Source organism: Marmota marmota, unplaced genomic scaffold (genome assembly GCF_001458135.2).
Source record: "Marmota marmota marmota unplaced genomic scaffold, marMar, whole genome shotgun sequence".
NCBI lineage: Eukaryota > Metazoa > Chordata > Mammalia > Rodentia > Sciuridae > Marmota > Marmota marmota.
Window position 1 is genome coordinate 8,932,224 of NW_025999968.1, and position 27,497 is coordinate 8,959,720.

Here is a 27,497-nt window from a genome sequence, read left to right on the forward strand (position 1 = left end):
TGGAATAGTTAAAATGCTCAAAGTCTGTATATATATCCAAGGAGGCTATGTATATTAGTTATCCAGATCTTTAAAAGTGGGCACTAGAGCCATGAAAATAGTGGCTTCTGAATGGATGAAAACTTGTCCATCCTGCACAGTTGTCATCCTATCATTGGTTACAGCTTCACTATTTTATTGCCAATTTCCTCTTCCAACTCTACATGATCTAATCCCATGATGTCAATATGCCTTTTAACTCACAATTATACACACTTCCAAGGTGGAAGTATGCTGGCCTAGTGAACCAATCCATGTTTTAATTTTACTCTTCTGATATTATTTTTTAATTCAACTTTTTTCTGATCCTTTTTTTTCCTTTTAGGAAAAAAATATTACATTTTAACAATAAACTTTACCTTCATGGTTGTAATCTCTTTAAATATCAAAGCTTGTGTTTTCTAATGTGAGAGCAACTATGAAATAAGCAAACTTTTTCTAGAAAAATTAGTGACATGATAGCAAGCTTAAACTCCCAAGTATGGTATGTGTCTGAGACCATGAATAAAATTTTGTCTTTTCAAATTTCCACATTTTGAGCCCATTATTTCATTTTCATTGAGTTGAGAGACTTCATTCAAACCCTGATGATGCCTAATTTACAAAATCTGGTAACTGACTGATTGATGCTTGGATCTCAAGAATTTTGTATCATTAATTTATTAACACTGGTCATTTGGCTGGGGGTACTGGGGATTGAACTCAGGGGCACTTGACCACTGAACCACATCCCAAGCCCTATTTTGTATTTTATTTAAAGACAAGGTTTCACTGAGTTGCTTAACATCTCGCTTTTGTTGAGGCTAACTTTGAACTCATGATTCTCCTGCCTCAGCCTCCTGAGCTGCTTAGATTACAGGTGTGCACTACTGCACTGAGCCTTATTACTATTTTGATAATAGATAATTCCAAAGTTGTTGTTATTTAAAGGCTAATTTTGGAGGTGGGAATGAAAATTGTTTTTAGCCAGTTAGAAGATTCTAACTAATCATTGTTGAAACTTTAATGTGTTTTGTGAACATATATTTGCATAGCCACGAAGCTTTGCCAGTATAATTTCCATAACTGGATCCCACTATTTGTTATAGAACACACTATTATTATACTACAGCTTGTGGGTAATGAACCACTCAGGGTTTTGACAGAAAAATGGATCAGAAGAGGATTTGCTTACAATTAGAATTTCAGAAATGTTTCTCAAGCACAAAACCATGTAAATATTTGCCAATTTTAATACAGAAGTTACAAACTGAGTTTGATTTAATTTACCATCAAATGTGTATCATCCAACACATATTAATTAATCTTCATGGGAAAGTTGTTATGTTTGATATTAAGGAGAATGTAAAGAAATATAAATTATAGATCTCATGTTCAAAGAGTGGAAATAGGAATAGCAAAGCAGAGTAAGCAAAAAGAAAAATAAGATTAGTACCAGGCTGTATATAATTTCTAATTATGCTCTTTTTGAGTGTAAGCATTGTAGGAGTTAATAAAACTAAAATTTCATTGAACAAACAAGATGAGAAGAATCTTCTAGTATAATCTGAGATTTGAGGTAAGTCTTACATGGTAAATAGGAGGGGAGAGAGTTAGGTGAAATATGCAAGAGCAAAGGAGCTGATTTGAGAAAATACAAAGGTATTTAAGGAGTCAACTTTTTATGGAACTGTGGATTCATACAAAATATTAATGAGAGCACTGAGATCCTTTCCTCATGGAACTCTATCTAACATTGGGCAGAGTTTCATGACTGAGTTGTATAAGGAAATATTCCACCCATACCCAAGAGTTCTGGGTTCAATTTAAGTTATCCAGTAAAATATAACAAAAGTAAATCAATTTTAAAAAAAGTCTTGTTCAACAATGCTTTTGGATTTGGGTTGGATGTCAGCTCGAAAATAGATTATGATGAAACCAAAGAAACATAAAAAAATGAACACTCTCCCCATCCCGCCCACCACTTGTATAAAACAAAGGCAAGCTTCATTTGCAAAAGCTGAGACACTCAACAGATATGACAATGGTCTATCCACTAGGGACAGGGAATCTAACTCTCCCAGTTTGGGTGAGATGTTTTTTTCTATTCTTGCCTGACAGACCAACAGTATTGCATGTAACAAGTTTAGCATTGACATAAATCCCTGCCTTCCACTGAATTTCATATAGGTGTACCTGTTAGTGATGGGTGACAAAAGTATTGGGCAAAGGTTGCTTGGAGTTCATTTGCATGGCTTTATGAATTTGAACTATTATGTAGGATCACCACCAGACATAAAGAAGGAAAGTACAGAAGTTGAGGAGAGAGAAGGTAGAAAAGATAGTTCTCCTTAAGAAAAAACCTCCTTTTTTTAAGATAGTAGCAAAGAATTAATTTTAAAAAGGGGATGAGCTTAAATATTCCTGTGAGCTGAAGACTATGAATATTTGGACAAACCGGAACTTTTACTTCTTGGATAAAAGTACACATCAATAACAAGAAAAGTATTCTGGGGTTGGCAATGAGGACCCCCCAGAGACACCAAACTCTGTGGATATTCAAGTCCCTTATATAAAACAGCAGTATATCATCTCTAGCTTACTTATAATACCTGTGCAAATGTTGTTATACTACTGTTTAGTGAATAAAAATGGGAAAGGAAAGTAAAAAAAAATAATAAAATAAAATAAAAATAAGAAAAAATCAACGCAAACAACAATAGCAACAAAAGAAACAAACAACAAACAAAAACATTGTCTTGTTATGTAGTTCTGTAGCACCATCAGTTTCCTCAGCCAATATCATTAAGTAAGGATTTCTAATGTCACCACAGATATTAGCAAAGACTTTTATTATAGTAAATATTTAGGCTGTTTGATTTTTGCCTTTTAGGAAAACATATTAATTATGGCCTACTGAAATTAAACAAAGGAGAAAGAAGGTCACCTAGTACATTCAGGGATAGAACTAGTTCTCATTTAACCACTTTGCATAAACATTTATATCTATGATTGCCTTAATATATGGCATGATTCTAATTGTAGAACAGGTGGTTCCACAAAGTTTCACAAAATAAAGGATTTTTTTTACATCTCTTTCATTTCTAAAATAAAAAAAAAACAGTGAGGCAGGAAATATTTCTTAGCTCAAAATAATCTCCCTTCTATTTCATGATAAGGATTTTTAAAAATTACTTGGAAATCATAATACTCAGAAAGTTTATCAATTAATCAACTAGTATTTACTATGTTCCTATATTCTTCTCAGCATAGGATTCTAAGTTTCTCTTCATTACACCCACTGACCTATCACAACTACACAAATAGATTTGATAAAGATAAGCCCTTATATCAGCAGGATTTTATGATTAATTTTTCATAATGATGACTAAGCATATATAGATAGAACTATTATGGTGCCTGTTGTTAAAAAAAAAGTTAGTTTTTAAAATACATAACAGTTTGCATATGACTTTTTATTAATATAAACAAAGGCTAATATTGAAGGGTATTTATTGTCAGCATATAAAATAGCAGTTAACAATCATGGATACAGTTAAGGATTTTCTGTGAAGCATAAGAACAAACAAAAACAGTGAAACTCATGGACATCTTCCCAAAATACTTAGAGTCATCGCAAGACAATGGGTATTTTAAAATATTACAGTTTATACTAGAAGACATTAGAATTTAGCAAACACTACTGCAGAACTTAATAAGATTTTTTTTATTAGAGAATTAAAATTTCTGGTAAATTTGGACACTATTTAAAAAAGTGTTTGTGCTAAATATTAAGAGAACAATAAAATTTACAAAAGAGTAAACTTTTAGGATCTTACGGGACATATGGACTATGATCAAGGAGACATATTATTGTAAAACTTTAGAAAAGAAAGTAACCAGCTTGTAGTTGAAGAAGTTATCATGGAGATGATATGGGAATTGAGCTGGAGCTGGTGGTGCATGACTGTTATCCTAGGGACTTGGAAAACTGAAACAGGAGAATTGCAAGTTTGAGGCCAATCTCAGGAATTTAGTGAAACACTCAGCAACTTGGGAAGAACCTGTCTCAAAATAAAAATAAGAACAACTACGGAGGTAGGTCAGTAGTAAAGTGCCCCTGAACTCAATTCCCAGCACCAGCGAAAATAAAATAATATGAGAGTTGGGTAGTTGAATTTTGAAGGTTAATGTAGATAAAACCATATAAATATTTCTAATCAACCATAGCATAGCATAGTTGAGCTTTAGAGGCAGGACTTGGCTTTCCTCAATTTGTTAAAAAGGTTCATGATGGGAAAAGACTAAGAAATCACTGGAATATGTAGAAAACATAGGGTAAATTTATTCCAAGTTGAACATGAGGGAGTAATGATCAAAAGTTTCAGATTTATCATAAACATGTCCACATTCAGAGACCATGTGGAAGGATTGAGAGTGTACATCCCAGGAGTATTTGGGTTATTATATGGTAACAAGATTGAAGAATTCATATTTTATTAAGAAGAAAGAGAAATGGGGTATTATATCGGCAGAGATAGGGTGAAGGAAACCTGGAAGCTTGAATAGAGAAGTCATATATTTCATTTTTAGAAAAAGTTAATCTGATATGAGAACTTTGTGCAAAGGGGATTATAGGCTGAAGCTCCAGGGTACAGTCATAAACAAGGAAGCTCTTGCAATAATCCATATGTGTTAGGCCATATGTTGTTTTCTTTCCAGTGCAGTGAGTCATAAAGTTAGGATGAAACCATCTGGATAAAAATCTCTACAAAGGAAATTTTAGCTCACGGGATTCTCCCTCTGCTGCCAAATGGGAATTCCAGTTTCTCTTCCCAACCCAGACATTGAAATCCTTAAATCAATAGATTGTGATCTCCTCAAATCTCTTTACTCCATAGTAGTTTGCATAATGCTTAGGACACAGGAGGTGCTCAAAATATCTTATTATATTACTGTGTCAAGCAGGTCCCACCAACGGGTAGTAAAATTATGGTTATATAGATGTCATTATTTAAAATCATATTATATGTGTATCATATGCTTATATAATAAAATTTCCTGAAAGGTTTAAGAAAAAGATTACATTAAAATTGTTTGAAATCAACTGTTCCACAGTAGTGAAGTGCTTTTAAAAGTACTAATAGTACTTACATAATACATTGCTTTTTTCATATCTAAGTAAAAAATAACTCTTCAGAAATTGAAAATGGTAGAGGATAATCAAACAATTTATACACATATAAATATATGTATACATACATACCTATGTATATGTGTATACACACACACACAAGGGTCTGCATTTTTTATTTAGTAAGACATATATAGAATAAAAAAGACATACTTTCTTTCCTACTTACACTAACAAAGAGTTAGTGTAATTGAGTTGCTAAAACAAACACCATCACAGAGCAAGTATAAATGAAAAAGGAGATACTATTAAGTATGCACATATATTATACCAAGTCATATAAAGAGAATGTAAACATCTTATAATGACTGTAGTCATTTCCTAGAATTTCTCTTTTCAAAAATTTATAATACTGATTGATTATATACAAACTGATTATATAAAAAGCAGAGGCTGCAGATGCTATTTTTATTTAATCAATTAGTTGACTCCACTTCTTTTTATGCATATGGCCAAATTTTATTGACTATAATAGTAATTATAGTGACTCCTAAAATTAACTTTAATAGCCTAGCCAATGCAACGAGACAAGAAAATGATAAAAGCAATAAAAATTTTAAAAATAAAATTGTCATTATTTCTGGACATGATAATGAGAACAAAATCCAAAAGTATCAACAGATCAACTGTTAAAAATTAATATGTAAATATATCCAAATCACTACATACAAAGGGAATGCATTATGTTTAATAATATAAAATTAACATTTTCATAGATCCAAAAATGACATTGAGTATTCTGCATAGCTCAGTTTAATGTATTAATTTATGTTTGTATATCAATAGCAACATATAGAAAATAAAATTTATGTCTGGGCTCAGTGGTGCATGCCTGTAATCCCAGCAGCTTGGGAGGTTGAGGCTGAAGGATCATGAGTTTAAAGCCAGAGTCAACAACTTAGAAAGGCCCTAAGCAACTCAATGAGACCCTTTCTCTAAATAAAATATAAGAAAGGCTGGGGAGGTGCCTCATTGTTAAGCAGTCCTGGGTTCAATCCCTGGTACAAAAAAATTATGAAAAGTTCTTACTTATGATTATCTCAGAAACAACAAATGCTTAGGAATAAATCTAATAAAAGATGTGCAAAACTTGTTAACCAAAAGTATTCATATATATTCATAATAATAAATCATCAAGTATTGTGTGTGTGTATGTGTGTGTGTGTGTGTGTACAGAGAGATGAATATGTCAATACATATTAAGGAGAGAGAGAATTAAGATTTCCAAGTAAATTGGTGATACACCATATCTCTAAATAATTGGAGGTATATGTCATGTTAATTACATAAAAGATATAACAATTTTCTCCAAATGAATTGTCACATTTATTACAATCTCAACAAATCTTTGTACATATATGTGGACAGTTATAAACTGAGTTACATGCAAAGACCAAGGACCAGTAGTAGCTAAGGCAATTTTGAAGCAGCACAACCCTGGAGAACTTAAACTACAAATATCAGTACGATGCTGCCTTAATTATAATAAAACTGTATGAATTGGCATGGGGATAGATGAACAGATCAATGGCAAATATTTACATATGGAAGATCAGTTCAACCTTGAAGGAAGAACCATTTTTTAAAATGGTGAATCAATAGGGGAAAAAATGAACCTTGACTTCTACTTCACAGACTATGCAAAATCAATACCAGATATATTATAGATTTAAATGTAAATTTTAAAAATAAGAGTTTTAGAAAAAAACATAGAGGAACATTTTCAGGCCCTAAGAGTAGGCGAATATTTTTCTTTTTAAAAGCAGGGAAAAAGGAAACACTAACAGTAAGGTAAATATGTAGATGTTTGCATCTCTGTGAGTGTGCATGAACATTGTATTAGATTTGAGACTTGTAGTTAAAAATCACCATTAAAAATTGCAAACATACAATACAGTGGGCAGAGATATATAATACAAATATCCAGCTAAGGAGTAGAATCAAAAATATTATAAATAATTTCTATGAATCAGTAAGGAAAATGCAATGTTTTAGAAAACTGAACAAAAGACATAAAAAGGTTTTTCACAATAGTATTTAAGTAGCCAATAAATTTATTTAAAAATCAATTTTATTATTTAATAGGCACATAAAATTGTGATATATCAGCAAGAAGAACTAAAATGAAAAGGATCCCCTCAAAAAAAAATATTGGCAGAAATGTGAAGCAACAAGAGCTCATTCTCATACACTGTTAATGGGAGTATAAATTAGTACAGTTATTGTGAAAAATGCAGTATCTTCTAAAGGTGAACATATTCCAACAATTAATCTCCTAGACATATATGTAATAGAAATGCATACATACATATATATGTATATATATATATATATATATATATATATATATATATATATCTTGTAGTGAGTGAACAGATGTATGCAAAACAATACTATTATTAATATCCAATATTGGAATGTATTCAAATATCCAACAATATAATGAAAAAACAAATGGTATATTTTCAAAGAGAATACTATGTAGCAATTATAATAAATGAAGTACAACTGCATGCACAAAATAATTGAATCTAATGAATATAATACTGAGAAAGATCAAGCATGAGAAAATATATACTATAAGCTTCAATTTGTATGAACTGCAAAAACATGAAAAACTATAATGTATTATTTTAGAAGTTAGGTTAATGTTTGCTTTGGGGGAAGCAGTGACTGAAGGTTTGAGGCAGCTTTGTAGTACTGGTAATTTAATCATTCTTGAACCGCATGATAATAATGAGTAAATTTACTTTTTAAAAATGTGATGAACTGTAAACTTATGATTTGTGTTTTTTTATGAGTAATGTACTTCAGGAAAAGTTTCAACATTCTGGGGCTGGGGGTGGAGATCGGTTGCAGGGCATGTGCTTAGCATGCATGAGACCCCAGGTTCAATCTCTAGCAGCACCCCCACCCCCAAAATAAAAAGAATTCAACATTCTGACTTTTAATGTCATTGTTTTGATGACATCGTTATCACTTGCAAATAAAAACTGTAGATTTCTTGTTAGCTATTCAACAAAACAAAAGTTAGACAAAGTGACCTTTAGCACTCTCATATTTTGATATTTTGGTAACTTTCATCTTGCTATCTTTTATTCTTATTATTCAACCATATAGAAATAATTTATCTTCAAATTTTGCCAAGTAAACACAGTAATATACCCTTATAAATCTAAGCAATCCATGCCTCCATTTATCATTTCTTTTTTCTCTCTGAACCTCATGTTGTGTGCTTTTTATCCTATAAAGCTTACGATGGTTCATAAATCCTCTCACTGACTACCGATTAAATTCATTTTCCAAAAGAAAGGAAATGTCTTTTTATGTAGTTTGAAAAATATTGTTAGTATAAGGAAATAGCCACTATATTTAGGGACATTTATAAGCATTTGTAAAATTTTTGCCCTCAAGGAAGTGGAGCATGGCTTCTACCTCCCCAATCTAAATGTAGGCTGAGCACACTTCCACAGAGTGTAAAAAGGAGAGAAGGAGTAGCACTACAGTGGACAAGCCTGATGAATGCTACTGCAGCCAGATGACCAAGGTCAGCATCCCTAGCAATACCTTATGCTGGGGGAACGGTTGGAAGCTTGATAAACTATGATGTGATGAGGACAATCCTCTTACCCCTATGTCTCTTTCTGAATAACCATAACCTCAGTCTCATTGTGAGGAAAGCAGCCAACAACTCCCAATACAAGGAACTCATATAATTGCCTGACCAACAGTCCTCAAAACCATATTTGGTGTCATTAAACACAAGTAAAATCTGAAAAACTACTATATTCAAAGGAACCAAAGGAGACGTGACAAAAAAATATAATGTGGTATCCTGACGGAGAATCTGAATACTTCACTTCATGACTACTTGTGTTTTTACCTAAATATGAAAAAAAAAAAAATCAGCATGTGCCTTTGCATAAGATCTTGCTTAATGCAAGCAAAACAAATACATGAATGAGAATAATCTATGTTTTTCTTTCCTGTTCATATAGAGTGTAACTTAAATATGGCAATTCAGCACAGCAGCTAACAATGGACTCTTAAGTGAGATGGCCTGGCTTTAAATGCCAGGCTAGCTGTGTTTCCTTGAGCATCTACTTAGCTTCCCATCACCTCAGTTTCTTCTACTGATTGAAGGCAACACATGGAAGCTGCTAATCAGAAGGTGAAAGGATGGAATGTTTAGTAATGTTAAAACATTTGGTAAATGATTGTCAATAACAATTTAAAGACACAACTTGTACCTAACGGTCTTGTAATCCTAGGGGGAATGTTTGGAATACTGATAACACCATGTGATAGGATGTCCAGGACAGCATATAGCAATTATTATAGGAAAGAAGTGATCATAGGATTCATAAATTTTTAAGAAGAAATGAAAATTTCTTCTCAATACCAATTACTAAAAATTGAGAATAATTTCTATATTAGTCATCTTTGGTCACTTGAATGAAATACCTGACACAGGCTCTTTGTCAATGAGAAGAGATTTATGTAGATCACAATTTTAGAAGTTCAAAACCCAAATGGCATAGCAAGGGCTGCTCCTTGACTGCATGTCCTCATGGTGGGGATAGCAAGAAAGGCAAATAGTCCCATCTGAAGCCAGCAAACAGATGAGCCATGTGGGTTCAAACTCAGTCTTATCACAATCCTCTCATCAGAATGGCCGATGGGCCTCCACAAAAAAATACCTTTGGCTGCTAATGACCTAAGAGTCCCCCAGTAGGGCTCACTCCTGAAGGGTCCCATCACCTGCAACAATGCCTTCTGGAGACTCAAGCTTTAATCACAATAGACCCTGAAGAGACACTCAAACCACACCCAAAGTATAGTAACCTTTCATAGCAAAATCCAGTTAAAATTCATCCTAGATCAAGGGACAAATCATACCCCTTACAAAACTTATGGATGGTTTAAGATATTACAGTTTAAGGATTCAATTAAGGATGGTTTTAACAGAAAACTTCATTGGACAGATCAGCTCAGGAAAGGGAGACTAATTGTGCAGTTCTTCCTTAAAACTTAATAGCCCACGATGATCAAGAGGAGTAGAAATAGAAGAGAGACAGACAGAAAGAGTAGAGAACAGCATGGGTGAGAGAAATCAAAGTAACATAACAATTATAGATTTGACTCCTGACACATGAATCTGAGTGTAATCAATAGATGAAAAGCTAAATTCTTGAAAGTTTTGTATGGTCAAAATCCCACCAACCAGGACTAAAAGAGATCATAACTGATTGAAACTTAGATGAACCTTGATAGCTCACATCTTTGAAGCGTATTTTCTAATGTCTATTTCAGATATGACAAAGGACAAAATGAAAAGTCAGTGTTCAAAATGAGACAAAATATTTGCAGATCATATATCTGATTATCTGATAAGGGAGTTATTAGTCAAAATGCATAAAGAACTCAACACAACTTAACAAAAGCAATAAATAAATAAATATGAAAGTGGGGGAGGAGAGAAAGAGAGAGAGAGAGAGAGAGAGAGAGAGAGAGAGAGAGAGAGAGAGAGAATACAAAGGAAGGAAGACAACAAAACAAACAATTGGACTATGGAATGGGCAAAGGATCCGAATAGGTAGTTTTCTACAGAAAACATACAAATGGTCAACAGATGCCCAACATCACTAATCATCAAAGAGATGCAAATCAAAGCCACAGTGGAATATCACCTAACACTTCTTAGGATGGTTATAATTGAAACTCCAAGAGATAACAAATGTTGGCAGGGGTGTGGAAAAAAAGGGAAACCATGTACACTGTTAGTGGAGATAAAAATTGTTATAGCTATATTTGGAAAAAAGGGAAGCTCCTGAAAGAAATTAAATTGAGAATGATCACACAATCTAACATTTTCACTTATGGGTATATTTCCAAAGAAAGTGAAATCAGTTTCTCGGAGAGTTATTTGCACCTCGTGTTCCATTTGACATTATTCACAATAGACAATATATGGAAACAATCTAAATATCCTTCAGTGAATGAAAAGCTAAAGAAATGCATTGTATATATCCAAATATCATTTAGCCATAAGACAAACTAATGCTGTCATTTGCAACAACATGGAGGATCCTGGAGGACACTAAATGAAACAAGTTGGACCCCAAAAGACAAACACTATGATATCACATGTGAAATCAAAAGAGGTCAGATTCTCAGAAGCAGAGGGTAGAATCATACTTTTCAGGAACTATAGCTAGGATGTGGAAATAGGGAGATGTTTGTCAAAGGATACAAATTATTAGGTATAAGATGGGTAAGTTCTGAGGATCTGACATGATGACTATAGTTAATGATTCTGTATTGTTTAGTGAAATTTGAAAAGGGACTGCATTTTAAGTGTTGTCATCATTCACATGTACATACACAAATAGTAACTACTGGTAGTAATGGGTATGTTAATTTGATTGTGGTAATCATTACACAATATATATTATACTAAATCATGGTGTTTTTACATGTTGATTATACATAGTTATATGCTTATTATATTAGTCATTTTATGCTTCAGATAAAAGTGAATGGTTATAAATAATATAGAATCATGCAGAAGCTATATACATTATACAACTTTAATTAGAAAGGGTAGAAGCTGTCAATTTCAAAGTAGATATATAAAATACAAACAGCAAATTTTTCAATGTGGTAAAGTGCTTCTACACTTTTTTCTGGAGGAATAAAGATCTAAGAAACCAAGAAAACACATAACAAAGCATTGATTATCAAAAAATAGGAGACCACAACATAAATCGGAAAAAAAAATTTCAGATTCTAAAGTTGAGAAATTTTACTAATATATATAGTATATAAAAATGTTGCATCACCCGGGTGTGGTGGTGCATATTGTACCTTATAACAAAATTAACCTTATGTTAAAATTAGTTACTGGTAAATTAGATAATTATCTTTATAAAGACAAAAAAGAAAACATAAGTATAAAATACAGGAGAATATGTATTTGAGAATGTTTTAAAAATTTCTAAGCAGAAAAGAACATGGAAATTCTGAATGAAAATATTAATAAAATTGATTAAATATATTCAGAACTTCAAAATTTTAAAAAAGACAAATGATAAGTATTTTCAGAAATATTAAGAGTAGCAAATTAGTATCTAAAATATGAATTATAGAAGTATCAGTTAATACTGTAATACAAAATAATCTATAGGAAATAAAGTTTAATTATAAAAGAAAATTGTTAATTGAGTAAAACGATCTATATCATTTGCAATAAAATAAAACCAAAAAATATTTTTCATTTATAATTTAAAATCACAACAGAAAAATTGTGCATTACTAGAAATCTTATTTACTATACACTAGTTTGGTGATATGTATCAGGACCTGAGTATATTATCTTCTTCACATTAGAATTATAACTGCTAGGAATCTAAACTATGGAAATAATAAAAAATAATTAGAATATTTATTGCAATGAATAAATATGGAAAATTTAAAGCAAAATGTATGACAAGCAAGGAGGAAAGCTAAGATAGGGCCTTTATAACAGATTATTATAAAAATATTTAAAATATTATTTTCAAAAATAATTAAAGGGCACATGAAATTCTCACAAAGTTTTAGCAAATGAAAAAAGTAGAATGTAAAATATAAATAGCATGATTCAAAATACATATTCATACATATTTCCATAAATATGGTAAAAAGATAAATAAATATCAAAAAAAGACATTGATAAAGTATCTGTCTCAGAATCATTTTCATTGAGTTCTTATATTTTCATGTTACTAATTTGTTATAGTGAATATGTATCACTTTTCTAAACAAAAATGCAGTCAATTGTATTTTAAGACATATATTTGAGGTATATTTTCAGGTTAACACACAGTCATGAACTTTGGAGAAAATGATAAACTGTCTTATTTTTCCCAGTGCAAGAGAAGAAAAGATCTACCTAAAAGGACATAGATGAAAACCATGTTTACTTAGTTATGTTCTATGTGAACTAAAAAAGTTTTCTGTTTTTATTTAATACTTATGTCACCCACCCTTTTCAGAGTGACACAATCCATACCCAAAATGTTGCTGATTGTTTCTGTTTTACAAAGCTTGAGTTTCTGCCTCAGTCTGGCTGCAGCAAAATAACCGGACTTTGAAAAATCAATTTTAATGAAAAAAACACTCTAAGATAGTGTAGGACAGATAACAGAAAACCTATGGAAAATGCATGTAGCACAACATATTTTAACCGTATATAATGATTTTTTCAGTAAATAGGTATATATATATATATTTATTGTCTCTACATATATAAACTCTTATGATATAATCACATTTAAAAATCTGGAAAATATATATCAAATTTCTCACAAGGGTCATTTCTATCGAAAGAACTATAAGACTGGGTGTGTGATCAATGTTCAGGAGGTTGCTTTGTGTCTTTCTATTGTTCAAAATATTTGCACAAAGAAAATAACTATTTTGTTATTAAACACATTACATTAAATAAAGGGGCTTTTTTGGATCTTCCATGGTATGTTATTTAGGTTTTAATCACTGTGATCAATATACCTGAGAATAAGAAGCAGAGAGAGAAATAGGAAGGGACCCAGGACTGATATAGTCCCCAAGGATTTGTCCCCAGTGACCTACTTCCTCCAGCCAAGCCTTTCCTGCCTACAGATACCACCCAGTAGTCCAAAGGTATCAATGGATTAATTCAGCAAATGGATTAGTCCACTGAAGAGATCAGAACAAATCATTGCTTAAAGGCCCCTCCTCTGAACCTTGGGGATCATGCTTTCAACACATGAGATTTGTCAGGGACATTCTAGATACAAACCATAACACATAGCATCCTTTAATAGGCAAAGAACCTGCAGAATGTAGAAAGCATGACCACCAAAGCTTGTCCTTGGGAGTATGATCATACACTGTAAAATCTCTCTGAAATTTTCCAAATACCACTTCCTTTGGCATATGGCCCTTGGGCCCAGATTCTTAGATCACCTTTGAATTGTTAGTTATGCAAATTCTTTAATCCCCTTATTGTGGACCTCCAAGTTCAGAAATTCTAGAAGTAGGATGCAGAATTTTAACAGTCTGTGTTTTAATAAGTTCTCTAGGTGTTGCTAAAGATGTACATTGGATCGAAGGGAAAAGAACTGCTGGTGTGTGTGTGTGTGTGTGTGTGTGTGTGTGTGCAAGTGTGCGAGCACTGGTGTGTGGACAAGGAGGTAGGGGCAGCTGAGTTAGAGTCCCAATTCCTTGGACTCCATGTGTTATTCTTTCCTTTCTCCTCCACATCTATCTGGTGTGGGCATTTATATTTGGATTTCTTTTCATTCATTTCCAAATGTTTTAAAAGTTTAGGGCTGGGAGGTAGTGGGAAAAGCAGGAGAGGGGAAAGGAGGAGAGTAGAGCAGAAGAGCAGGAGGTGGACATGGAGATGAAGGAGAGGATGAACATGGGGTTAGTGAACAGAGCCCTAGAGGAAGTGACAAAGTTAGTTCTTGACAACTGCCTGTGTGTCAGTGGGAAAATCAAAGGCCTGAACGACACTTTTAAAGAACTAGAGTTTCTGAGTATAGATAATGTGGAATTAAGTTCACTGGCCCAACTTCCCAGCTTAAATAAACTTCAAAAGTTGGAACTTAGTGTCAATATCACTTCTGGAGGTTTGGAAGTCCTGGCAGAAAATTGTCCAAATCTTACTTACCTCAATCTAAGTGGAAACAAAAATCAAAGATCTCAGTATATTAGAAGCTCTGCAAAATCGTAAAAATTTGAAAAATCTTGATTTGTTTAACTGTGAGATCGCAAACCTGAAAGAATACAGAGAAATAATTTTGAATTGCTGCAACAAATCACATACTTAAATGGATTTGACCAGGAGGATAATGAAGCACCTGACTCCGACGAGGAGAAGAATGAAGTACTTATGTACTTGGAAATGAAGATGATGGAGATGAAGAGGAAGATGAAGGTGGTCCACATGAAGGATATGAGGAAGAAGAGGAGGAGGATGAAGATGAAGCAGGGTCAGAACTGGGAGAGGGACAAGAAGAAGTGGGCTTCTCTTACTTGATGAAAGAAGAAAATCAGAAAGAAGAAGAAGATAATGATGATGATGATTTTAAAGAAGGAAAAGAAGAGGAGAAAGAGGAAGAGGAAGGCCTCCGGGTGGAGAAGAGGAAACAAAATACTGAAGATGATGGAGAGGAAGAAGATGACTAGATCATTCTAAGAGCAGATTCTCTAACATTCCTGGGTGTGCAATATAGGGATCATATCTTGGTTTTTTCATGTATGATCGTTATCCGTACAGAAGATTATATATAACTTTTTATAGGAAGAGTGCAGTTTTACTAATTTTGCCTTATTTTTCTAATTAAGATTTACTAGTCTGTTAATGATTATACTGTTTATAGAGAAAAAATTGCATTGACAGTCCTCCCATTAAGACATTCTCTAGCAATTATATTTTTTAAGAGAGAGAGAGAGAGAGAGAGAGAGAGAGAGAGAGAGAGAGAAAGAGAGAATTTTTTTAATATTTATTTTTTAGTTTTCGGCGGACACAACATCTTTGTTTGTATGTGGTGCTGAGGATTGAACCCGGGCCGCACGCATGCCAGGCGAGCGCGCTAACCGCTTGAGCCACATCCCCAGCCCTAGCAATTATATTTAGAATCTTAATTTTTTTTTCTAATTCAAGTTCAAGTTCATTGTATTAGTGATTCTTAGTCTGTAATTGAAACACAATTGCTTTTTTTTAAAAAAAGGTGCAAATTGAACTTATAAAATCACACATAATTAGTTAGAATTAGATACTGCAAATGCTCTTATTTTAAAAAAATTAAACATAATTGCAATCTATACAATTGATTATAATTAAAACAGGAGGCAGAAAATAATACTAACTCAGATAACACATAGTAGTTGTTTATCCCAACCATTGCTCATCACTAGAAAGAATCCCAATTGCATCTCAGCCCCATCGCATAGGTGGCAGTGTAAACCTGTTTTGGCTAATATGATATAAAGAGATTCTAACATTTTTAAGAGCAGGAAGACTCAGCTGGAATGTTTATTTTGCCCTTTTTATTACCTTATCCTCATTTCTCTTTCTTGGACTGGGGATATCTTTCCTACCACCCAGAAGCCATCTTGGAATTATGAGGATGAAGGCCACATGCTAAAAATGGCGTAGAAGGAAAACTGAAATTGGATGGGAATTGTTTACATCATGAGCTTGAAACCATTTCACAGGCCCACATGGTTTGCCTTCAGACTTCAAAAGTAAACTCCTATTTACTGAAGCTGCTATCATTTGATGAAATTGGATGCAATTCTAACAAATCGAAAATAATGAAGAAATTTCAATTTGGGTCAGATAAAAGGAGTGAAATAAAATAAGATATGAAAAAGAGAAAAGTGAGAGATGTAAAATGTATTTGGGGCAAAGGAGTAAAAGTTGGTAAAGATCAATAAGAAACTACATTCCATTCCACCTATTCTTTAGATACTCTAAATTTAGACCTGAATTTTTCTTACTACTCTGTTATAAATGTGCCTGCTAGCATCAGGCTCTGCTTGTCCAGAAACAGCCTTCATATTTCTATTATCTAGGACACCATCTGACAGGTTTTTTTTTTCCATATAATCAGGCAAATGCCCCAAATAGATGTGAGTTTCTTGTTTATAACACAGCCATGCTGCAGACGCATAGAAAGAACATTTTTAAAAGAAAGTAACAGGACTCCAATCTGTTTAACGATTAACTCTTTTGGATCTTTAGTTTCTGCCAGGGTTTAGCCACAACCAGTGGCCTCTTTTCATGCTTGCTTACAAAATTCTAAAAGGGGCTGGCAAGGCCATTAGAAACCTAGTCTCATTATTCTATCTCAATTCTTTTGCTGGGAAGATGACTCTCTCAGCACATCCTGCCCCTGCTCCCCAGAAAGCAACAGGAACTGCTTCTCCAGATAGATATCATTCTCTCACACTTTTGAGTCCTTGATTTCCGATATAGCTGTGGTCCAGTAATGAAAAATATTTTCCCACATGGCTTCTTACCTCTTAATACAAAGGTGGGCTCATTCAATATGCTTTCTTTGTGTAATAAGGCCCATTGATGTCATTGTGATTTCACATCTGCCCTTGGGCCAATAGTGTATTCATTTCCAAAGAAAGCTTTGCCACTTGTTTTCCCCCTTCTTATAATAGCAGCAACAATTCTAGCTTCTGGCACGAAACACTAAGCATTGCTTACTGTTAGATCGGTGCCAGCTTTCTACAGCTTTGTCTGTATTGTGCTTCCACCTCTGGGACAGTGGATTAGAGAAATAGCTTTTAGTAACACTTATATTCATAGTCTGAGCATAAAGAATCCCAACCACAACGAAGTGTGTAGTGGAATTTTTTATGATTGGATAGCATTTGGAAAGAACAAATGAAAAATAATCCATTTAGGGAACATATATAAACTAAATTTCCTGACCTTTCCAGGACTATAGAATTAAAGTCTATCCTACTGAATGTCTAGGGGCACAACCTTTATCTAAACTCCAATACATCTTCTTTGGAGCTTCTGTGATAACTTTTGCAGAGCATTTGATTTAACTTTGGCTCCTGAAACTGGATACGTTCACATAAATGGCTAATGTGTCCTCCTTTCATTTACGTATTGGTGTACATATTTTCTTCCATAATGGTCAAAAAATTTATACTTTACTAATAAGACCCTTCAAGGAAACCGTTCTTTCACTTATTTCTGTTTTCTTAATGGGAAAGCTGAAGCTTAAGAAGACCTTGATTTTTGTACCAAAGTGCAATGCTCCAACTGAGCACATTTCTCCTCAAACACACTGAATGGTCCTTTTGATATTTACAAGAGCTCTACAATTCCAAGAGAATTGGTTTGAAGGTGGGGAGGAAGAAATATGGCACCTTGAATGCAAAACACTGGTTTGTAAGTGTTCTTTTCCTTTCTTCTCTTATGAACTGTGTATGCATTGCTGTTCAATTTTAAGAGAAACTGTGCCAGTTCACAGGACGCTAAAAAATGTCTTAGAACATTTCAATGGGTACTCATAGCATTAAGATGTTTCCATCAAGCGTATTCTTAGGATGACTCACAGATCTGTGCAGGTGGCCACTTGATTAACAACACACTTCACTAAAGAGTGACCTGTAACAGGCAGGGCAGCTTTCCTCAATTTGGTGTAAATCACAGCAGTTTGCCATGTGCCCAGTGCTCTTATCCTGTAAAGCATATGGAACTTCTGGCATTGTCCAGAAGTAGTAAAACCACCAGAGCATTTTACTTCTGCTATGGGGAGTCTCCAAGAAGAGAAAGAAGTTCTTGGTAGAGTCTCTAAAACAATTCTAATGTAAATTAAAGCATATCAGAGGTATCCTTAGAAATTTTCATTTCTCTACTGATATTTTTTATTGACATTCTCACCACATCTAAGTTTTTTAATCATGATTTTATTTCCTTTACTTATTAGACATATTTAGAAGGACCATTGTGAAGTCTTTTTTTCTGTTAAGTCTCACATATGGTTGCTCTTACAGGCAGTTTGTTTCCTGCCTTTATTCCCTAGTGTATGGTTATATTTTTCCAGGTTCTTTATATGTTTCACAAATTTTGTTGGCTATTGGACATTTTAAACAATATATTGTAGCAACTCTAGGCACTGGTGTCCCACACATGGGGTTTGTGACTGAGAACTGCTTGTTACGTTACTGTGATTGGTTGTCTTATTTGGGGGTCTATTGCTGTCTTATCCTTATCCTCACCCACTCCTCTGGCATCCCCCCACAACCATGGGTCACACCTATGATATTGCTTGTCATGGTCATAACCCTGGGTAAGCACATTTCAGTTCACCCTGGGATGAATGTGGCTTTAGAAGGATTCTGTTTGTCAGTTTCCCTGACTACTCCCAGAAGCTGAGCTTCACTGATTACCTGGTTATTACTCTAATTTTTCACAACAGTGTCCTAGAAGCATAAATAGCTCCATTAACTAAACAGCTAAACTGGAGTCCTTTGAAGAAATAGTACCTGAGAATAGGGTTTGAGGTTTGCCCTCACTCCAGGTTCTCAGGAAAACTGGCCAGCCTATAGTTTAGCCTATGTCAACAAAGAATCTGCCTGCCTCCTCCCAGTGGCCATTCACCACCACCCCCCACTAGTTTTAAGAGCATCTATGGGCTTGAATTTATACACATTCTGATATAAATGAAATCAGTTCCTCTGAGAAGAGATGAGGAGCTCTCTGTCTCAAGGTCTGCTTCTCCCCTGTCAGACACTCTCCGGACTGTGGCTCTGGGATACTGGGAAAATGGTTTGCTCCACTTTGCTGCCACCCTCACTTTAAAAATGGTGGTGGAGGTGGAGTTGTTGCTTTGGGTCTACTTAGCTTGCCTCTTCCTGTACGGAGGAACCACCTTACAAGATCCATCTCATGAGCAAGGGGAAGAACAATCAGAAGAACAATCAGGGAAGAACAATCGTATAGTTGGTGATGCCTTCAAGAGGTAGAACCTTTCTCCTTTGAGTAGAGTCTGGGCAGAAGAAGGGAGCCCCCACATCTCATTTAAAGCAGTATGGAATTTATCTCAGCTACTGGCAACTGTGGGACCAAGCGAAATGCAGGTGTACTGCCTCCCCTACCCCACAATTTTCCTTCTGATTAGGAGATAGGGAGCTTTAGTCAGTTTACACATCACTGTGACCAAAAGTCCCAACAAGAAAAATTAGAGGAGGAAATGGCTGTTTGTTTCATGGTTCCAAGAGGTCTCAGTCCACAGATGGCTGACTCCATTGTTCTAGACCCAAGGTGAGGCAGAACATCATAATGTAAGAGTATGGCTGAGGGTTAAGGACATGATCACCAAGAAGGAAAGAGAGCTCTGTTCATCAGGGACAAAACATAAACCCCAAAAGCATGTTTCCCAGGGACCTGGTTCTTCCAGCCACACCCTACCTGCCTGCAGTTATCACCCAGTTAATCTATATAAATGGATTAATCACTGATTAGGTTAAGGTTCTCATTACTCAATCATTTCACCTTTGAAGTTTCTTGAACTGTCTCATATAAGCTTTGCGGGGACTCCTCATATCTAAACCATAGCATGGGGGAAGGATAGCCCTGAGTTCTTGAATGTACCTTTCTAGAGTGGAACTTCTGCTGTGTTGAGTTGGAATGGGACAGGGAGGGAGGTGGTATAAGTTCAAGTATCAGCCACTTCTTGTTATCACTAAATTTTAGTAGAGATTCTTGAATAAATACATCTTCATTAGCTATATGTCCTTAGGATGATTTCCAGAGGCTTGAAATTTTGTTTAATTTTGTTTTCATGATTTTTTTTTAACCAGTTTTGCTGGAGACAGGGTCTATAGAGCAATTCACACTATCTTTTGTGAAGTCCCTCCCATCTTTAGTCTCTAGAGTAAATACCTGGGAGTTGGATTTTTAAAATATCATGATGTTGAGGCAAGGGATATTAATTACATTTATATGCTTATTAAAAAGGATGTATGAATGGTGAATAAGAGTATAAAAAGAAGTTCAACCACATTATCTGCAAGAGAAATTGTGGTTAAAATTGAAACCATAATTCTATAGAACTACATACCCATTAGAATGGCTAAAACACAACAAGCTGACAGTATCAAGTGCTGATTAGGATCTGAAGGCACTTGAATTCTAATCTATGCAGTTTCCATGCAAAATGGTACAGTTACTAGAGAAAATATTTCAAAATTTCTTATAAAGTTTAGCGTACACTTTCCATATGACTTTGGTAGTCCTGGGTGTTGAGTCTAAAAAAATGTATAAATCAAAACCTCATGTTCACACAAAACCTATACATGAATGTTATATTTGCTTTATTGATAATTTCTAAAGTTGGAAACATTCCAAATATCTTTGAACCACTAAATGGGTCTATAGTAAATCCATAAAGGTTTGACATTAAACAAGAACATATTTTTAATACACAACAGTACAGATGAATCTTAAAACATTATACTCCCTTTAAGAAGTCTGTCTCAAAAGGATACTTATTAAGTAACTGCTTTTCATGTCATTTTTTAAAAGACCAAATTATCATAACAAAGAACAGACAAGGGGGTTTCTAGAGAACAGGAATGAGGGAGGGTGTAACTACAAAAGCACGGTAAAGGAAAATTTTGAGGTCTTGGAATTGTTCTGATCCTGAGTTGGGTTATAATTTCATAAAATTCACAAAACTGCATGTGAAAAATAGGTCAGTTTTACAGTTTGTTGATTTATAAGTTTTTTAAACTGAGGGGAAGTCTAAACATAATCAATTACAAATTGAACAGATTAGAACAAAATTATATATTTTTTGACCCAAGGAATGCTGTATTTTGTTTGAGGATTTCAAGGAAAGCATACTCAGGAACTTCCAGGGTTAAGGTTTTACAAAGTTTTAAACATTCCCTTTTTTGGTAACAATACCCATTTTTATTAAAAATTCATAGAACAAGGTTTGTGACAGAATGTAAATTCTCATTTGTTGGTTAAGCAAAGGTTGCATCTGATTAACAATTACTAATTTGGTTTATTTTGGGGACTACATCCTTCCAGATGAGGAACTTTGATTTTTTTCCATCGATTTAAAATATATATTTCTTAATATTTTTTCTTGGGTGTCTTGATTTAGGGCTACTTGTGCAAAGAATTTTGTTTGCAGATACAATATTTTAAAACTTCATTGGAGAGAAATAATTAAATTTTCTGAGAAAATAATCATGGGGGGTAGAGGTGGAGAAAACTTATTCTGAAATATCATTGCTATGGTTTGGGACCTTAAGACTTGCTTTAAGACTTTAAAGTTCTCTGTTAAATTCAGATAAAGCAATCATTCTACAAACTTTTTATTAATGAGGCAATGGATATAGTAGCAAAATTTAACATTAATAGTTGAAATTTAAAATACTATACTTCAAGTTACAAAGTACTGTATTTCCAAACTAACAAGGAGAACTGGTTATTATTTGACACTCCCTGAAAGTAGGTCAAACAAAGAAACAAAAACACAAAAAGAAATATGGCTAGAGTATCCTGGTCTTATAATTATAGCATCTTAGGGCAAAAAGTCTCTATGAGGTCATATAATTCTAGTTATTTTTTAAATATTCGAGTATGTTTTATATCATACAAGATGATTTTTAAAAACCTACTGATTTTAATTAATTTTCATGGTTATATTTCTCTCTTGATGTTCTGTAACATTTTAATCCCACATATTATATACTCAAAGTAAGGACTTTCCTGGTTACAAAGTTACACTTAATGTAGTATAAATAGTGTTTCTACTATGAAATGACTTGATTTTATTTTTGGCTTTTAATATTTATATACTGAATGAAATTCTATAAGTCTCTTGAGCTTTCTAAGCTCACATTTAATAATGTGTAAAATAAAGGTCCCAATACCACACCTTACTCTTGTAACTTTTCTACATAAGTTTCCATATAGTAAACAAAATCATTTCATAAAAAAAACTGTGCGGTGGACCATGTCTTAGAACACAAAAGATGATTCAAATTCAATATCATAGGGATTTTACAAAATGCCACAAGGTAAAAAGTAAATACTATTCAAAAAGCAAAAATAAGTACCATAAACCCATGATACTTAAGGTAAAAAGCAATATCATATGGACATCAAAAATTATTTAGAACTGAGGGTGAATACAGTCCAAACATTGCATGTTGAAGTTTGTGGTGAACAGTCAATGCAGCACTTAGAATTTTACAAAAAAAAAAAAAAAAAAAAAAACATTGACTGGAAGGATAGTGGCCTAATCAACATAAATTTTTAAATAAGAAAATAAATAAGTGCCATTAATCAACAAAATAGGGAAAGACTAAAAATAAAAAAATCAATATTAACAACACCAAAAATTAGTTTCTTGAAAACACAGATAATACAGACAAATCTATGGCTAAAAGAAAAATAGATGATGAATTAAAAAAAAAAAAAAGAAGTCATGAATGAAATACAGAATGAACAGGAGAAATAACTGCATAAAATGTCAACATTGGAAAAGTAACAAAAGGAAGCTTTGTTTCTCCCTAAGATGTTAAAAACTTCAAGATTATCACATAACAAAGAGAAGTAAATCATCTGTTAATGTGACTCTTTTTTGCTTTTTGAGCTCAAAAATATATCTGAAGATGCCAGAAAACTGAATTTCAAATATTCCGAGTCCCTCTCAGTAAAAGATGAGTGGGCTCCTTATTTGAAAGTTACAGGAGGAAGTGGCAGTCAAGGCAAGAACAATTAAACTTTTAGCAAATTACTAAAGGCCAAGTATGTGCTAGCTTGTCAGATTAGGACATCCAAGAGCCCAGACAGTTGATCCCCTCACTGGCTGTTTTCTACAATGTTCCTAGGCAGCATGAGAACAATCAGGGCCACGCAGGAGATGCAGAGTGGCCTTCAGGAGGGGATCAGTGACTGCTGAGGGAAAGGCAGGAGGCCCCACATGCTGCTCTGGGCCTTTCTCTTCTAGAAAAAACAGAACGTAAATCTCTGAAAGAAGGGCAACAAACCCTCTGACACCATGGGCTCAGTCTAAGATCTGCTGTTCATGTGGAAGAGGCACAAGCAAAACGCATCCCTGGAAATGACAGACAAAATCCAGGAAACTAGGGAATTTCATCAGAGAGAGGAAAACAATGTTAAAATCCAAATGGGAAATGCTAGAAATGAAGAAACAGAAAAATGGAGCAAGGATGAATTCTATTCATGAGCTTATTGACTCAGGAAATATTTCAGGAAGTTAGAACAGTTCCCAAACCAAAAACAAATGTATTAATTTTCTAGGCTTATTGTAATACATGTCTAAAATCCCTAAGAGTTCAGAAAAAAATTATTCATTCACCTCTGGAAGATAAAAATATGAAATCAAGCTGTTTTTAGGGCCGTGCTTCCTCTAAAATTTCCAGAGAAGCATTCTTCTTTGCTTCTTCTCATTTCTGGTGCCCTTCAGATACTCCTTAGCTTGTGGCTCTCCATGTTCTCATGGCCTGCTCTCTGTGGCTCTTATAAGGACACTTGCAATTGGACTGAATGTTCAGATAATTAAGAATGATCCTGTCTTTAGATGCTTTACTTAATTATATCTGAAAAGACTCTTTATCCAAATAAAATCACATTCAAAGGTATCAAGGCATTGGGTGTGGACATAGAATGGGGAGTCATTATTCTATTTATTAATAAATAAAAAAAACTATGTACAGATCCAGGAAACTCAGTAGGATGAAAAATAAACCAAAAATATATACATTTCAGCCAAACAGGTGAAAGGCAAATTAAAACTGAAAGCAACCAGGGGGATGGAGAGACACATTGCATAGAGAGAAATAAAGTTAAGGGAAACAGCAGAAAAGGAACTATACAAATCAGAAAATAATACAAGGGCATTCATAGCACTGGAAATAAAAAAGAAATCTAAATAAAGGCAAATTAAACCTTTTCAGGATAAAATCTACAGAATGTTTTGCCTAAAGATGAAAAATATATAAAGAAACTTCAAATGCAAGTAATTCAATAACAGAATCTTAGATAACATTCCTGTATGCATACAAAAACACACACACACATGCACACACACACATGCATACACACACAATGAAGAGTGCTGGAAATACAAAATTGAGAGCAGATTTAAAGGACATTTTCAAAGTTTTAATCTTTATAAGATGATTATCAATGTTAAATAATTACTTTGCATTGTGTAGCTTATAACATAGCATAGCTAAATATATGTTAATGTGAATGCAAATAATAATTTAAAACATAAGGTTAGGTTCAAAATATTCACACTGCACATGTTAACTGACATAATGTTATTAGGATGCAAGCTATGACGGTTAAAGGTGTATATTAGAAGACTAGTAACCAATACAAACATTAAAATAATTATAATTAATAAACCCATAATGGCTCTAAAATTATAATTAAAAAATAGTCAAGTAATTCAAGAACAATAACAAGAAAAGACAGATTTCACAAATAGAAACCAAACTAAAGGTGATAACATTAAACCTCGCTATGTAAATAAGTGCATTTAATTAAATGTTCTAAATAACTGATTAAAAGATAAAAATTTTCAGATTCACAACAACTAAAAACCTACTTATGCTATACACAAGAAGTTCACTTGAAATATAAAGGCATTGGTTATAATACTAATATGAATCCCAAAAATATTGGAAGAGGCTGACTATTGATATACAAAGTAGACTTACAACAAAAATAATGCCAAAGATGCAAATATACATATATATTTTCCAAATATATGTGTATATATATATACATTTACATACATATATTTACAGATATATGTATATAAAATCATTCAGGAAAATAGAATAATTGAATGGTACAATAATCTTAAATATCTGTGCATGAAGCAATGACTGAATGATATGAAAAAAGTAAATAGATTAATTCACAATTATTTGTGAAGTATTCAACAGTTGCATCTTAGGAATTGACAGACCATCAAGACAAAAAAAATCAGGATAATTATAAAAAATTTTAACATAATCATATTTAAATTTATAGAATAACCCATTCAACAATAGTGAATACACTTTTTTCTCAATTTCACATAGAATGAATGTCAAAACAGATTTAACTCTGAATCATAAGACAAATCTCAACAAATTCAGAATATTGAATTGAAAAATGTCTTCTGGTTATAACAATATAAAACAGAAGTCTTCAACAAAGAGATATGTGAGAAAATCTCTAAATACTGGAAGTTAAGCAATATACTTCAAAATAATCCACCAGCAAAATTGAAGAAAAATGAGGAAAATTATAAAAGTCTTCTAAAACAAAACAGAAAAAGTTTTGAGATGAAGTTATAATTGAAAAATTCATAGTTTGATTGATACATTAGAAAAGAAGAAAGTTCTCAAATAAGTGACTATATTTTCTACCATGAAATACTAAATATAGTAAGATAAATTAAAAACCAAAGCAATATGTGTGTGTGTGCACGTGCACATGCACATGCACATGCAATTTAAGAGCAGAAATCAATGATATTTACAACAGAAACAAATTGGTAAATGTCAATGAAATCAGAAAAATATGAATAAAATTGACAAATATCTAGGGACACTGCTCAGAGGGGAAATAAGGGGGAACAAATTACCAAGAGTAAGAATGAAAAAAGATTTCCGGGCTTGGGTTGTGGCTCAGCCGTAGAGCACTCGCCTAGCATGTGCAAGGCCCTGGGTTCAATCCTCAGCACCACATAAAAATAAATAAATAAAAATAAAGGTATTGTGTCCAACTACAACTAAAAAAAAAAAAAAATTCCCCCGGGGACACAGCAAACCATAAAGGGATGACATATGGATATTAAAAGTAGACTTGTCAGTAATGTTGTTAACATTGGTACATACATTTCTTGAAAGAACTCACAAAATTCACAGAAGAAGAAATAAATATTCTAATATTCCTTTAACTTTTGAAGAAGTGAACTCGAAGCAATTCACAATAGCCAAACTATGGAACCGAGCTAGATGCCATTCGACAGATGAATGGATAAAGAAAAAAGGGTATATATACACAAAGGAATATTACTCAACTGGAGAATATGATGCTAAGCAAAATAAGCCTGTCACCAGAAGCCAAAGGCTAAATGTTTTATCTGATATGTGGATGCTAATTCACAATAAGAGGCAGGGAGGTGGCTAGGGAAAAAGAGAAGTACTTTGGATTAGGCAGAGGGGATTGAAGGGAGGGAAGGGTATGGGGTAGGAAGGGTAGTAGAATAAATTGGACATTATTATCCTCCATACATATATGATTACATGACTGGTGTGATTCTACATCATGTACAACCGGAAGAATGAGAAGTTATACTCTGTTTATGTATGATGTGCAAAATGCATCCTACTATGTTGTAAAACTAATTAGAACAAATAAAAAGTTAATTACCTTATATAAAGGGTAGACCTGTACTGTCAGGAATTCTAGAAAGTATTCAAGGAGGAAACAATCCAATTTTTACAATAATGCTACAAGAAAGCAGAAAAAGAAAATCTTTTTAAACTATGATTACCTTTAAACAAAAGGCAGGCAGATATTATGGGGGGAAAAAGGAAGAAAGAAAAAGAAAAAATGGGAACAGCAGAAGAAGGGGCAGGGGGGGAGGGAAAAGGAGAAAGAGCAAAACTACAGACTGATATTGCCTGAACACTTAGGTACAACAGAGGTATTTTTTTTTGGGGGGGGGGG

At 33.5% G+C, this 27,497-nt stretch overlaps 1 pseudogene; it reads left to right on the plus strand.

The window, feature by feature from the left end:
* The first annotated feature begins 14,633 nt into the window (after positions 1-14,633).
* Positions 14,634-15,432, plus strand: LOC107136189 (annotated as a pseudogene).
* The last annotated feature ends 12,065 nt before the right edge of the window (positions 15,433-27,497 follow it).